Source organism: Megalopta genalis, unplaced genomic scaffold, assembly GCF_051020955.1.
Source record: "Megalopta genalis isolate 19385.01 unplaced genomic scaffold, iyMegGena1_principal scaffold0030, whole genome shotgun sequence".
NCBI lineage: Eukaryota > Metazoa > Arthropoda > Insecta > Hymenoptera > Halictidae > Megalopta > Megalopta genalis.
The window spans coordinates 2,220,001-2,235,000 of NW_027476099.1; positions in this window are offsets into that span (position 1 = coordinate 2,220,001).

A 15,000-nucleotide genomic window follows, 5' to 3' on the forward strand; every position below is an offset into this window, starting at 1 on the left:
CTGGACCAGGGCTGCTTTTCTCGTCCAGCCGCCCATCTAGCCGAAGCAGAGGCCAAAGGTACGTGTTGGGGACGTCTCACCCGCAGGAGAGGGCCCCCTCAGATCCCAGGATCCTCTTTTCCGACGACAAGGGTCGCCACGCACGGCAAACACGTGGGAGACAGCAGTCGGAGAGGCTGCCTCTTCCTCTCCACCACACTTCGTTCAGTTCGCTGCGTATTTAAGAACACGAGCTATCCAGCGGTACCTTTTTCGTGGAGGCTCAAGTGTGGCTAGGGCACGTTTGCCCCTTGCGGCCTGGGTTGCCCAGGGGATTGATTGCATCCCATGTATTCCTGAGCCCAGCGGAGTGTTGTCTAGTGGCGTGTTCCGCCCACGAAAAACGGTCTGAAAAACCGTTTAACGTAAACTGGGGAACTGATGCCACGAGTGACAACAGTTCCCCAGTCGGAAGTCATACAGCACATACAGTGCTGTACAAAGAACACGCCACAGCCCGTATGCTAAATCAGGGCCTCGCCATTATGCGAAGTACTACATGTACGACGCACTGACGGTCTCTAATGCCTTCATCGCCGATACACCCATCGACTCGGCCGATCAACCCTCCTACGCGAGGGCTAGTTCGGGGGTTATCTCCCGCCCTGGGTGGCCACAGACCGCCACCGCCAGTAGATAGGGACATCTATTGTGAATGAGCTTTAATGAGCGCGACGCGCTAGCTCGTCGTACCAGGCTTGGTTAGCCTATACCGACGGTGTTAGGGTGAGTGAAACCACGGACAAGGGGGTACGCATGCATCTGGAGCATGCATGCGTCGTGCTTGTGAAAAACCCCTCCGTCATCATTTAAGGTTCATCCGGAGGGAAGACCGTCCCGTGTGGGAGGTGACCCGCTTAGCCGTCGCGCTTGCAGGTACATGGCAAGCCATGGGCTTGAAAGCGCGACGTTTCCAGCGGGGGCCACGAGGAGGCGGGGTCACCAGCGCGAGGCTCGGTCTCTTGCGGGTCCGCATGATTTCTCATGTGGAGATTATAGACGTCTAGACACACTAACTGTTGTTAGTGCCCGCGTGGTCTAGACGGCTGTACCGGGGTCTGGGTTGATCCTAAGTTCCACTAACGTTTTCTAATGTAATGTTCTCTCTATATTTCAATACTGCTATTGCGAATTTTGTGAAGTGTCCGAATGTGTCTTCTAGAACGAGTTCTCTGAGCTGGCAAGGCCAGTTTATGCCTGTACTGGTGACGGCTACCATAAGGGTTTCTCTTTCTTTGCGTAGGTGTGGGCAGTCGAAGACAATGTGATGTACATTGTCCGCCCGCCCACAATCGCAGATGTCTGATTCTAAGGATTTCATGCTTTTTAATATGTTCCTTATGTTACCGTGACCAGATAGAAGTTGTACGACGTAGTGGTTTAGGACCACCCAGTTTGCTTCAAGTCTTTGGCGAACGTTCCCGAAAAACTCATGTGTTATCTGGCCTTTTGTTGAGTTGGTCCAAATTTCCTGCCAGGCATCGAGAGTCTGCTCCCGGATGTCTTTTTGCAGTTTGTTTTTTATTTCTATGGATGGTGTTGGTTGTAGTGTTGTGAATTCTAAGTTTCGGATTTTGAAATTTTGATTTCTGCTTAGATTGTATTTTGCTCTTCTCTCCTCTAAGAGTAGTTCTATCGGTATTGCGCCTGTGATTACCATTAGGGCATCGTATGAGATTGTTCTATATGATTTTGAAACTCTGATAAGGGCATGTCTTTGAGTTTTGTGTAAGAGTCTAATGTGATGTGAATTGTTAACCTTGTCTGACCAGGCAGCAGCGGCGTAGGTGAGTATAGGAACAAAGACTCCGTTGTAAATAGTAGCTAGGGTCTTGTGGTTAAGTCCCCAGTTGGCTTTGGCAATTGTAGCAAGAGCGTGAAATATCATTTTGCTTTTATTTGATATTAGTTGCAGGTGAGGAGTTATGTTTAATCTTGTGCCAAATTTGACACCGAGATATTTAACGGAGTTTTTCATTTTAAGTGAGCTGTTCCCGATCTTGACTGTGGGAGGTCTTCTAATATCTAGAAAGCCTTTTAGCAGAATCATTTCTGATTTCTGTGATGAAATTTGGAGTTTTTGTTCCCCACACCATTCTAAGATTGTGGCTGTGATGGAGTTTGCAGTTGTTTCCAACTGTAATCTAGAATCTCCTGAAGTGAGGACTATTAGGTCGTCCGCGTAAGCAATGACTTTGTGGCCTAGACTATTTAGGCGATTTAGAAGTTCGTCGAATATTAAGTTCCAGAACATGGGTCCCAGGATAGAACCTTGAGGGCAACCTTTGTTTACTGATTTGCGGGATATGAAGCTAGAGGTGACTATCTCTGCTGTTCGGTCAGAGAGGTAACTTTGAATAACTTTGTATATATTTTGCGGACAATTTCTATTTTTTAGGTTCCAGAGGATGCTGGGCCACCATACCGAGTCGAAAGCTCCTGAGATGTCGAAGAGCAGACCTATCATATATTTGTTCCGAGAGTAAGTTACATGTTTTCTTAATTCAACCATGGCGTCCTCTGTTGACCTTCCGGGTTTGAATCCGAATTGTCTATCAGAGGTGAGCTCATGGTTGTGCAGAAGGCAGTGGATCTTATTGGCCATAAGCTTTTCCAGAATTTTGCCGAGGACTGGGAGGAGAGAGATCGGCCTATAGGACTTAGGATCGCTCTCCTCTTTCTCTTTTCCTTTAAGTAGCACACGAATCTGAGCACGCTTCCATTGTTTTGGGAATACGCCGTGGGTTAGGCAATCATTAAACAGTTCTGTGATTTCCCCATGTAGGGTAGTCCAGGCCCGCTCAATGATTACGTTTTCTAGTCGGTCGTGTCCGGGGGCTTTATTCGGTTTAAGGGATTTTACTATTGTGGCTATGTCTGTTTTTAAGAATGGGGGAGAATTTTCCGTGGCTGGAGGTGACGACGTCTCCAGTCGGATGTTAATTTGTCTGTTTGTTTCGTTGGTCGTGTTATCGTCTGGAACTAGGTGGGCTAAGAGTTTGTCTATTGTGTCGCGTAATGTGATTGTTTGTTCACCTTGTATTTGTATACTTTCGCATACTTTGTCTGCTTTTAGTTTTTTGTTTGCTATTTTGTATGTTATTCCCCATGCGTTTTCGTTTCCTTCCTTGGAGACGAAGTTTCTCCAGCTTTTGAGTTTCGCGGATCTAATTTTTGATATATATTTATTTCGGAGGGTTCGATAAGACTCTCCTAAGGATTGCCTTACCGATTTTGTTTTTGTTCTTTGATAGATACGTCTTGCCTCAGTGACCTCTTTTCTAAGTTTGCTTAGTTGCGGAGTCCACCAAGGGACGGATTTCGGGAAGCGTGTTTTTTGCGGGATGGATTGTTCTGCTGCTGTTATGATTTTATTTTCTATTTTCGCGGCGAGTGATTCTGGAGTTGAGGTTTCTAAGGGGGGCGGGTCGTTTGTAGTTTTGTTGGAGAGACAGTGGTGAAATTTGTCCCAGTCTGCTTTTTTAACGTTGAACCTATTGGTTCTGACTGGTCGGCTAGAAGTGTGGAATAGTTGGATGGAATAGGTTATTAGACTGTGGTCGCTCGTGGTCGTACTGTCATGTACCGACCAACACCTGATTTTGTCGAATGAGTTTGCACACGCTAGAGTGAGATCAATGTTAGAAGTTCCTCTAGGTGTGTTGAATGTGAAGGTTGCGGAAGGCTTATTAACTACGAAGAGTCTGTGTTGGGAGATGAAATCTTCCATTGTCTCTCCTCGAGGATCTGTGCGTTTGCTGAACCAGAGGGGGGAGTTCGCGTTTGAATCTAAGCTAATTATTATTTTATGCCCCTTGAGAGTTGTAATTGCTTTATCTAGGTGGGCTAAGTATGAGTCTATGTTTTCGCAAAATTGGAGATACGCGTTGATTATGTAGAATCTGTCGTCTTTCGTGCAGATTTCTACGCATGTGCAATGGGTGTTGCTTATTTGTGCGATCTTAAGGGCTTCTATTTCGGTGTTGAAAATAACTATTGCTGATTTAATTTTGTCCGCGGTAGAGATTTTTGAAAAGCGTTTTTTGTCGGTTATGATTTTTGTAGTAATTCCGAAGCCTGGGATGGAGTTCGCGTTACTGTAGGGCTCCTGAAGCAAGAGTATATCTATCTTTTTGTTTGTCGCTATCTGTCTGAGTTCGTCAGTTACTGTCTTAGAACCTCCGGCGTTTATTTGTGCTACTTTTAGGATTCGCGTGCTACTTGTGTTGCGTCTAGTGGATACTTGGCCTATTTTAAGGGTGGGCATGGATTGGGAGTGGTTAGGTTTATAAACCATAATCCGTGCGAGCGAGGACCTGATTTATAGCAGCGATGTATGCCGGACATTCGCTGTGGGTGACAGAGTGGGTGGCGGGTTTGCCGGTTTTCTGGCAATTATGGCAGCAGGACGGTTTGGCCTTGTTTGGGCATGTTTTGAAAGTGTGGTCTTGCTCGGCGCAATGACCACAAATGTCTTTCTCGGCGCGGCAGTATTTCGTCGTGTGACCGAAGCTGTGGCACTTGTAACAGCGGGTCGCCGCGATGTAATCGTTGACGCGGCAACAATTCCATGCGACGTAGACTCGCTCTTTCTTGACGAGGATGTCGCGGGCCTGTTTAGACACTTCTAGAATCCAGTTGCATCTATCTCTGTTTTTGTCGCCTGATTTAAATGCGAGTTTGATCTGTTGGGAAATAGATTTTTCGGGGCCGTCGAGATTCTGGTTGACGATAGCCTTAAGTGTGGCTTCGTCACTCTCGAGTTTCGGGACGTCGTACAATATTATTCTGGGATTTTTCTTTAGCGGGGCTCCTACTATTAGGCCGGCAGCTTTCAACTGCGCGTTGCCTTGAAGGGTGGTTAGGTCAGAATTTTTAGAGGACTCGACTAGGATCCCGTTGCCCTGGATCCTCCTGATGCTCTTTATTTGCAATTTGTTCTCGGAAGGGGAAACGAGCTTCAGGACTGCTTCCTTGGTCTTCTCACTGGATTCGAAGACCTTGGGATCCTGTGGAAGGATCGTGATCGCGCTAGGAGGGTTCTGTTTTAAATTTGAAAGAGCCGCAGTTTTGGAGCGGACTCCGACTCTTTCGGCGTAGGTGGTGGGTCGGGAGGGTTCTTTCGAGACTTGACACTTTTCAGTGACTGTCTCGAGGGTCTTGCGCTGCATTTTATTTTCGGAGGTGATGGCGTGGATTTGGCCCTCGAGGTTACTGCAGCGGAGGAGGGACGCTCCAAGGATACTTTGCAGTTTCGCGAGTTTACTGGCGATAAACTGCGATGCTTCGGGATAGAGACCGTTGTCCTGGTCCATTAAGAAGTTCAATAAGGCCATTGAGACCTTTTCGGATTTTAAGCGAAGTTCGTTCGCGGTGAGATCGGGGGAGGGAGTGACGGCGGCCGTCTTGCTGCTGTTGTTTTGCGGATTGTTGGGGGCAGGTGTGACCGGGGGCGGAGAAGGGGCTTCGGATTTTCTCCGGGTTTTGGGGGGCTTTTGAGAGGGCACGTTGGTTAGCGGGGTGTCAGAGTCTAATTCTGCGTCGGAGACTATTCTACGTTTATTTTTTCTGTTGCGTTTACTTACTTTGATGTAGCCCTCTGTATCGGATGTATCGGCTTCCATCCTGTCTGTTGTGGTCGGCTGGCGAGGTGGTGGGTTTGTCGGCTGGCGGTTGGCTGCTGGGCTGGCGTCCAGGTCGTCTAGGAGTTGCACACGGATTTTTTTCTTCGGATTTTTGGAAACTCACACGTGAAAAATAATGTACGTATCAAGAAATTTGCGCGTAACTAGGGACGGTTGCTAAGGAGTTTTCGCGGAGGAATGTACTACAGGCCGAGAAACCGTTACTTTTACCGTTAAGCGGTACCGTTACCTGGCCGGCGACCCTTGTAATCCGGGACGGCGCAGGTAGTCAAAATTTACGGACGCGAACAATTTAAAGTAAATGTTTATGCTTATAACTTTTTTAACGTTAAAACAATCAACAAATGAACTGCACAAGGTTGTTGTTGGTAAAAAACACTGCACGTTGATACAAAAAATTTTTAATTTTTGTCACTTTTAAACTACCGTTTACGAAACGACGCGGATTAACTTCGGAGCGACTTGTCGCACGTCCGTTCACCACGGCGGTTGAGAGCGGAGTCAGTAGATAGGGACAGTTAGTGTCGTCGTTGTGAGTCTTAAGATGGGCTATGCCTGGGTCCTATGTGGACTATACTAGCCGCTCTCTCGACGCGTGCCGATGGTCTGGCTCTACCCTCGTTCGTTATCGTGACAGGGGAAGACAACGTGCTACTCCCGCTGCCACCTCGAGTCCAACCCAATCCAGGCACTCTTGACGGAGTAGTGTTAAAGTCAATTTATCTCCGCAAGAGGGGCTTCAGCCTGGCCCGAGGGGACGAACCCCGAGGGGTCCGCCCAGCATGCCGTTCGAATGGCGGAGTGGACAAGTCCACGTCTGCCCGTCACTCAAGTCGGACACGGGACGACTCCAAAGCTAGCGCCGCCTGATAGGAAGCGCAAGCTGGGTCCCGCGACTTGTGTGCACTAGCCCACCCTCTGTCCTTGCAATTAGAGCAGACCGGAGGTTCACTCTTCTTGCTACAGAGCGTGAAGGTATGCCCCTTTTGGGAGCAGTGACCGCACACGTCCTCCTTGAATTTACAACGCTTCGAGGTATGCCCGAAGCGTTGGCAACGGTAGCACCGAAGCACCTGGACGAAATCCCGTACACGACAGGAGTTCCATCCAAGGTAAACTCGGCTACCCCTCTGCTTCAGCCGCTGAAGATTCTGCGGACTGACGGCAACGACCCAGTTGGCTGTCTCCGGGGTCTTGCCAGCCATGCGGCTGACCCGAATTCCCGAAGGCACATCCTTCTGGTTCGCATCGCAGAGATTTTGCCTCCAAATACTGGAGGCAATTTCGTCCTTACCCATCCGACGCGGGACGTCGTAAACTAAAACCTCGGGGTCCCGCTTGGTAGGTAAGGAGACGGACAGACCCGCGCTCCGGAGCTTCTTATTGCCAACGAAGGCTTGCAGGTCCTCCTTTCGGTCGGTCTCGACGACGATGCCACCGGAGTGGATGCGTCGGACCGACTTAATTCGGATCGCCTCCTTCGCTGGTTTAACGAGCGACAGAACAGTAACCTTCGTAACTTCGCTGCTCTGTCCTTTTTCCTTCGGCGGGAAGATTTTTACCACATGCTGCGATTGTGGCCGTCTCCCCGCTTCCGGAGAAGCTCCTTTGCAGTCGACTTTGTTCACATGGGCGTAAGTCGACTGCGCGGCGTTGCAGGCCGTCTTCGGGAGAGTTCCCTTGGACGGCCCAGGTCGCATCGCACTCATTACGGCAGGACGCGCTTTTAGGTCCGCCCTGACCGCGGCGAGCTGCCCTTCGACGAAGCTATTCCGTTGAATAAGCTCCTGGACCAGCTCGTTGAGTGCCTCAACCTCGGCGAGTATCTTTGACCCGGACTCCTTATTGACTTTCGACTCAGGTCGAAAGCAAAAGGTCCGTATTTCGGACACTCGCCTAAAGGCTTCGTCTCTTACGAGATCGAGAGGCCGTACCTTCTGCCCGGAGAACGTCCCCTTCGGTCTCCTGGCCCGGTTTACTGCGGCCTTGCCGGTGGGTGCGCCCGGCTTGGCTCGCTTCGTCTTTTTGGTGACGGTTTGCCAACCGTCACCAGTAGGGTCCTCGACACGCTCGGGTGCCGACTGCACCTTCACGAGTGACGTGTCTCCGACTCGTTCGATTACTTCCACGTTACCGGTGTCCGGCGTACCTTCTACCGTGGGCTCGGTTTTCACCGAGACCGCTCGCGTGGGAGTCGCACATCTTTGCAAGATCACACGAGGATTGGCGATATTAATCACCTTCCCGGATCTTGTCTTTCTCACAGACGCGGGGGGACTGACAGCTGCATTTGCAGTTCCCGCGTCTGCGGCGACGGCCTCACTCCGAGTAGGAGCTGGACCCGTCGTCTTTGGACGCTTAGTTTTTTGTTCATTAATTTTATTAAGACCCATAATGTGTCTTGGTCTTTCATCCAGTGCGCTCCCCGGCCACCACCGACCCGCACAATTTGGAACCCGCCAAAGGCTGAGTTAGGGCTACGCACCGAATATAGTCTGCTGGCTGGGTCGGTTTCCTTACCCAGCCCGCGTCCTCGCCCAGCAGAACCCACTTGCCCGAAGCGTGTGGTCGTTCCAAGCCGATTGACTGGACCAGGGCTGCTTTTCTCGTCCAGCCGCCCATCTAGCCGAAGCAGAGGCCAAAGGTACGTGTTGGGGACGTCTCACCCGCAGGAGAGGGCCCCCTCAGATCCCAGGATCCTCTTTTCCGACGACAAGGGTCGCCACGCACGGCAAACACGTGGGAGACAGCAGTCGGAGAGGCTGCCTCTTCCTCTCCACCACACTTCGTTCAGTTCGCTGCGTATTTAAGAACACGAGCTATCCAGCGGTACCTTTTTCGTGGAGGCTCAAGTGTGGCTAGGGCACGTTTGCCCCTTGCGGCCTGGGTTGCCCAGGGGATTGATTGCATCCCATGTATTCCTGAGCCCAGCGGAGTGTTGTCTAGTGGCGTGTTCCGCCCACGAAAAACGGTCTGAAAAACCGTTTAACGTAAACTGGGGAACTGATGCCACGAGTGACAACAGTTCCCCAGTCGGAAGTCATACAGCACATACAGTGCTGTACAAAGAACACGCCACAGCCCGTATGCTAAATCAGGGCCTCGCCATTATGCGAAGTACTACATGTACGACGCACTGACGGTCTCTAATGCCTTCATCGCCGATACACCCATCGACTCGGCCGATCAACCCTCCTACGCGAGGGCTAGTTCGGGGGTTATCTCCCGCCCTGGGTGGCCACAGACCGCCACCGCCAGTAGATAGGGACAGTTTAGTGTGAATCTGGTCACCGCGAAGGTGACGCAGACATGTTTCCTCGCCCATTCGGGCATACACAACTAAATTTCCATCCACTTCCAGCGGCCCCACATTCAAGGGAAAGGGCCGAGGAAAAATCCGCACGTGCCATTGAGACGTTTACAATGGACGAGTTCTTTAGCCGCCAGCGAATTTCAGTTTCCATCTATCTGCTGTCGCCCACGGGGAACCACGGGGAGGCGAACTCGTGACACGACGCCTCGCGTCCACTAAACGAAGAGATAGGGACAGTTTAGTGTGAATCTGGTCACCGCGAAGGTGACGCAGACATGTTTCCTCGCCCATTCGGGCATACACAACTAAATTTCCATCCACTTCCAGCGGCCCCACATTCAAGGGAAAGGGCCGAGGAAAAATCCGCACGTGCCATTGAGACGTTTACAATGGACGAGTTCTTCAGCCGCCAGCGAATTTCAGTTTCCATCTATCTGCTGGCGCCCACGGGGAACCACGGGGAGGCGAACTCGTGACACGACGCCTCGCGTCCACTAAACGAAGACCTAGGAAATCGGGATGGGTGTTGGTATCAGGATTTTTCCTACCGGAAGCCCTTTAGCCAAAGGGTTTCCCGGCAGAAGGATGCGAATACCTGGAAGACCTTTTCCGACGACACGAAGTGTTGTGCCGCTTCAGGCCATTTCCAGGTTCCGCTAGGGGTGATGTCCCGTAGAGCTTCTCTCTGCGGGTTGAAGTGTTTGCAGCGGAGAAGGAAGTGGTCTACCGTGTCCGACCCGTGACCACACCCACACGCCTCGCTGTCGGCAACCCCGTACGCGAAGAGGCGCGAACGGAAATTCCCATGTCCAGTGAGGACTTGTGTGGTGAAGTGGTTCGGTACCATCCACCCGGCCGCCATCCTTCTCTCGATACTGCTGAAGAAGGTGAAAGTTGTGCGGCCTTTGTGGGAGGAGTCCCACATGGATTGCCACATCCTTTTCACCTCAGCCACGATCCTAATTTTCGCATCGTTGGTTCCCGCTGGGACCACGATGTTACCGATCCTGGCATCCATATTTTTCCTGACCTGGTAAAGGGCTTTGGCCTGTTGTAGCTCAAGTCCGATAGGGGGGGTACCGGCCACCACACACATGCTATCCCACGATGACCGGCGGTATGCACCGGTCACCGCGATGAGAGCACGCCGTTGAGCGGCTCCGAGTATTCCCAGCTCCCCTGCCGTGCACCCTCCGGCCCATCCGGCGGCGGCGTAAGTCGCTACCGGGATGAAGACCCCGCGGTACACAGCCGAGAGTGCTCTGAAACCGAGCCCCCATCCTCGTCTCGCCAACCTGCCAAGTTTCGCGAAAAGCGACCCGGTTTTGTCGCTGATATATTGACAATGGGATCGGACACCCATGTCCCTATCTAAGTGGACGCCTAGGTATCTAACTGTATTCTTGAATTTAATTGACCTCGCTCCGATCCGAATGACCGGCGGTCTTTTCTGGAAATCTACTTTCGATGCGCGGACTGCTTTTCTTTTTCTATCGGGACGCGAACCTCCCCGTCGGCCTATTTTTTCCCTGTCTGCGTACCCATTCCGGAGTACAATTGCTTCCGATTTCGAATCGGATATCTCTAATTTAGCTGTCCTGCACCAACCTAGGATCTGGTCGACAACGCGTTGACCCTCGATCTCTAGGTCTCTGCGGCTGTTTCCCCCCACGAGGACGATGAGGTCGTCCGCGTATGGGAATCTCGTTAATCCATTCATGCGCGTCACTAATTAGATGACGAGGCATTTGGCTATTTTTTTTTTTTTTTTTTTTTTTTTTTTTTTTTTTTTTTTTTTTTTTATAGAGAGGAAAATCTTTTATAGACACCACGGAATTCTTTGACGTGGTAGTGTGGGATTCCTTATACCCACTAAAAACCTCTCTCTTCTCACGCCTAGATGTTATGGCGGAGGACGGCTTTATTTCCTGGTGCCGAATTTGCGATGTTGGGGCCCAGGTTGCCCATTACAGTGGCCGTGAATCGGGCGATCACCCAACGCCCTCCCTATTACCCGGATGACAGATGTTGTTTGTCATCTTATTCCATCTTGTCCAGTTCGTGTGCGATCCCTGAAGGGCCCTCGTAGTTATTGATCTTAAGAGCCCTTTGAGTCCTAGTGCGGAGATCGATTCAGCCGAGAGCGATGCCCACACGCCGCGCCAGGAGATGGTGACCGACGTCACTCTAACAGCTTCCGCCAAAACCCCAAATTCCTGGGCGACGCGATGCCTTAACAGCGGGGTGTCGTATTTAGCGACTTTCCTCGCATGTGCATCATTAAGCGACGTCGCACCGCTAACGACCTGGCTGTCGATGACCCTGACAGCTCCATCCTTAAAGGCCACCAAATCAGGCTTCTGCAGACCCGACTGCAGGACATAATGCGGATTCTCCCTAACCCTCCACCCACTCTGCCTCAGACCAAATGCTACGATTCGGCATATGGCATCGTGTCTGAGTATTCGACCCCCATGAGTCCGGTGACATCCCTGCACTATGTGTGCCGCCGTCTCCGTTACGGCGCACCCAGCACGACACAACACAGGAGCCCCATTCCCACGACGGCCTCTTGATGTTCTTACTCTGGTGGGCAGGGCGTTAATACGTACATGATGATATTGCACGTAATCCCTGCCGGGGATCCCCGCAGAACAGGCGTCAACCCAAGAGCTGCTATCGATGACTTTAGCAGCCTCACGCAATTCTCCTCCATCGTTAGACTGATGGAGTAAAGATGCCCAGTATTTGGCACGATCCTCAGGTTGGAAAAGCGCCCGACCTTGGATAGTCAGAGCACTCTCCGCCCGTCGAACCGCTGCCACAACCGCCGGATGTTGGGAGGCATCTCTTGCAGCCGCACAGGAGGACCTCGCCATTGATGTTAACCTGGCGTGCATCATACCCGGTATCGATGTTCGAAACGCGGGGATGCCAAGTCCACCCTCCTTGCAACTGGCGTGGAAATACCCAAGTGGTACATCTTTGGGCAGACGCAACCACCTTCGAACGGCCAGCCGCGTCTGTTTATCTAATGCCTTCAAGATTTTAAGTGGGCATCTTGTCAAAACCAGCTGGTGATAAAAACGCGGAATGAGGAAACAGCGCAAGATCTTGAGGCGCTGTTGAGGCTTGAGTGGCGCCTTGGTGATATTGGCCAACTCTCTGTCTAGCTTGCCCCCAGGTTTTTCAATACCCATTGGCGAGATCTTAATGCCCAGATATCGGAAGCCCTCGGTAGGTCCCAGTTGTTTTATAGACCGACCGTTGACCTCAAATTTGCTGGCGGAGAGTATCTTGTACTTCTTTTCTTTACCAGCGATCTGGATGGACATAGCCAGACATTTATCGGAGTTGAATTCCAACCCGTACTTTCGTGCCTCTTCCTCAGCCGTTCGAAGCATGCCCTGCATTCCTGAAACGGAGGACGCGAACAAGATCAGGTCATCCGCATATGCCAGTATATTGACCCTTTGCTCCCTGATAACATAGCCGACCTCCTCGGGTAACACCCTTATCACCCGGTCCATGACGATCGAGAATAGCAGGGACGACAAGGGATCGCCCTGCCGCACACCCCTCGCTACCCCGATCGGATCCGATGTCTCGCCACGGACCTGAAGCACGGTTCGGCTATTACGGTACGTCGCTGTTATGTACCTCACAAAGAGCTCCGGGAGTCCCAATCCCCTTAGTGCCGATGTTATGGCATGGTGACTAACGCTGTCAAACGCCTTGGCCACATCTAAGGACACAACGTGAAGCTGCTTTAAGCAGCTCCGTGCGTCACGAAGGGCAGTTGATAGTACAAGCACGTTCTCAGCACAGCCATCGTGTACTCCTCGTTGCCGCTCATCGATGAGACCGGCTTTTGCCAATCTCACCGCCAAGATTTTATGCAGCTGACGAACGACGACTGAAGCCACACTTATAGGACGGAACTCGGATGGTGTTGAGCTTCCGTCCTTCTTAGGGATAAATACCGTCCTGCTGATGAGGAGCTCAGATGGAAATGCCCCCACCGCAAGGATGACATTATAAAATAAGGTTCTTAGAACTACTGGCACACTCCTCCATTGCCTGCTCGAGATGTTATCGAGACCCGATGCCGAGGAGAGCGGGATCTCATTGGCCTGGATCTCATGGCCACGAACCGGCTCAGCGATCCAATGCAGGTCCTCCCTTTCCTGAACTGGATGAAGGTGTTCAATGGGGACAGAAGGACTGGTGAGCATAGGTGTCCAGTACTCCACCATCTCGCCAACGGTTGGTGTTTGAGCCTGCACCGGGCCATCCAGTACAAGCTTGGCCGCGCGAGACATGTCCTTCTTCCAGAGTTCCTGCATGGCCGCATACTCCCTTCTCCTCAGTCTCCACCTCGGCACGGGCCCGGCAGGTGCAGCTTTAGGTGGCCGGAGCAGTGGTGTTCTCCGCTCCTTTACTTTCGCAGAAGGCGTCGGAAAGACTCTTTGAAGCCATCGACAACAAGCACTCGGTGTTATTGGTTCTCGATTAAGAACCGTTCTCGCAAGACTTACGAGTTCCTCCGCTTCATGGGATTTCACCCTTTCGGCCGGATCAATCAGCTTACGGATAGCGTCAATATATTGGCACTGATGTTGCTGTGCCGACGCAGAGTGCTCCTGAACAGGAGTAGGCGAATCCGCCTGTCGATGACTTGTGTCGTGATGTTGAGTGACACTGGAGGCTGAAGGTTGAGACTCAACGGCAGCTGCACGCTCGCGGCATACACCGATCTTCTGTGTAACAAGAGCTTTATACGTCAATTTCTTTCTGAGGCCCTTCAGTCGATCAAGACTGAATTTATTGTCGAAGACCGTCAGCAGATGTTCGTTCATAAATTTGACGTTGCCCTGCACACTCGCAAGCGCCTCAGCCGCCGCCACCATCTCAGTCTCCTCCTGAGTCCACCTAACCTTCTTTACCGCCACCTGCACTCGTTGGTTGGCCTCGTCTGGATGAGCTCTCCTCACATGGACCCCTAACCCGATGGAAGTGGGAAAGGATCGCGAACAATGGGGACACGGATGTAGTGCCCCCCGCGACGCAGGATGTTGTGCGTCGTTACTGGACTTGTTGGGTTTATTTCTCGAGGTCGTCGGACAAACATTCCGATCCACTGTGGCCGCTGTCGTAGGGTCGGCGATCCGAGTGGCCCGAGGGCCCGCCGACAATGGGTCACTTGACCCATAATCTATCTTTTGATTCTTCGGGCCTACGACAATAGAGCCATGGGGGTGGCAACCCCATGACCCATAACATGCCTCCCTCAAAGTGACTAGAGCCGCCGCCACATTAGCGCGAAGGCAGGCCATTTGGGTGGGCTGCACCCTTACAGCGGCTCATTACTGCTAGGCAGCACGTCGTGTCGCACAGAATTTAGCCGCAATGCACTGAATGGACAGGTCCAAATAATGCATCACGTTACCGTCGGGAACCACGAGGAGGTACCTGTGCGACTAGGACGGGAGAGGCTAATGGACCTAACAAGAGGTCTATATTACGCATCACCGTCCCGCGGGAGGCCAAGGCACGGGACCGAGCTCGGATCCCAGCCACGAGAGCCGTTCACCTCGCCCAGGCCCGGCACGTCAGCCAGACCCGCTTCCCGACCAAGCCCGACACGCCCCGCTCCTCAGAGCCAATCCTTATCCCGAAGTTACGGATCCAATTTGCCGACTTCCCTTACCTACATTAATCTATCGACTAGAGGCTCTTTACCTTGGAGACCTGCTGCGGATATGGGTACGAACCGGCGCGACACCTCCACGTGGCCCTCTCCTGGATTTTCAAGGTCCGAGGGGATGATCCGGACACCGCCGCAACTGCGGTGCTCTTCGCGTTCCAAACCCTATCTCCCTGCTAGAGGTTTCCAGGGAACTCGAACGCTTATACAGAAAAGAAAACTCTCCCCGGATCTCCCGACGGCGTCTCCAGGTCATTTTGGGTTACCCCGACGAACACTCTTACGAGGGCCCGAAT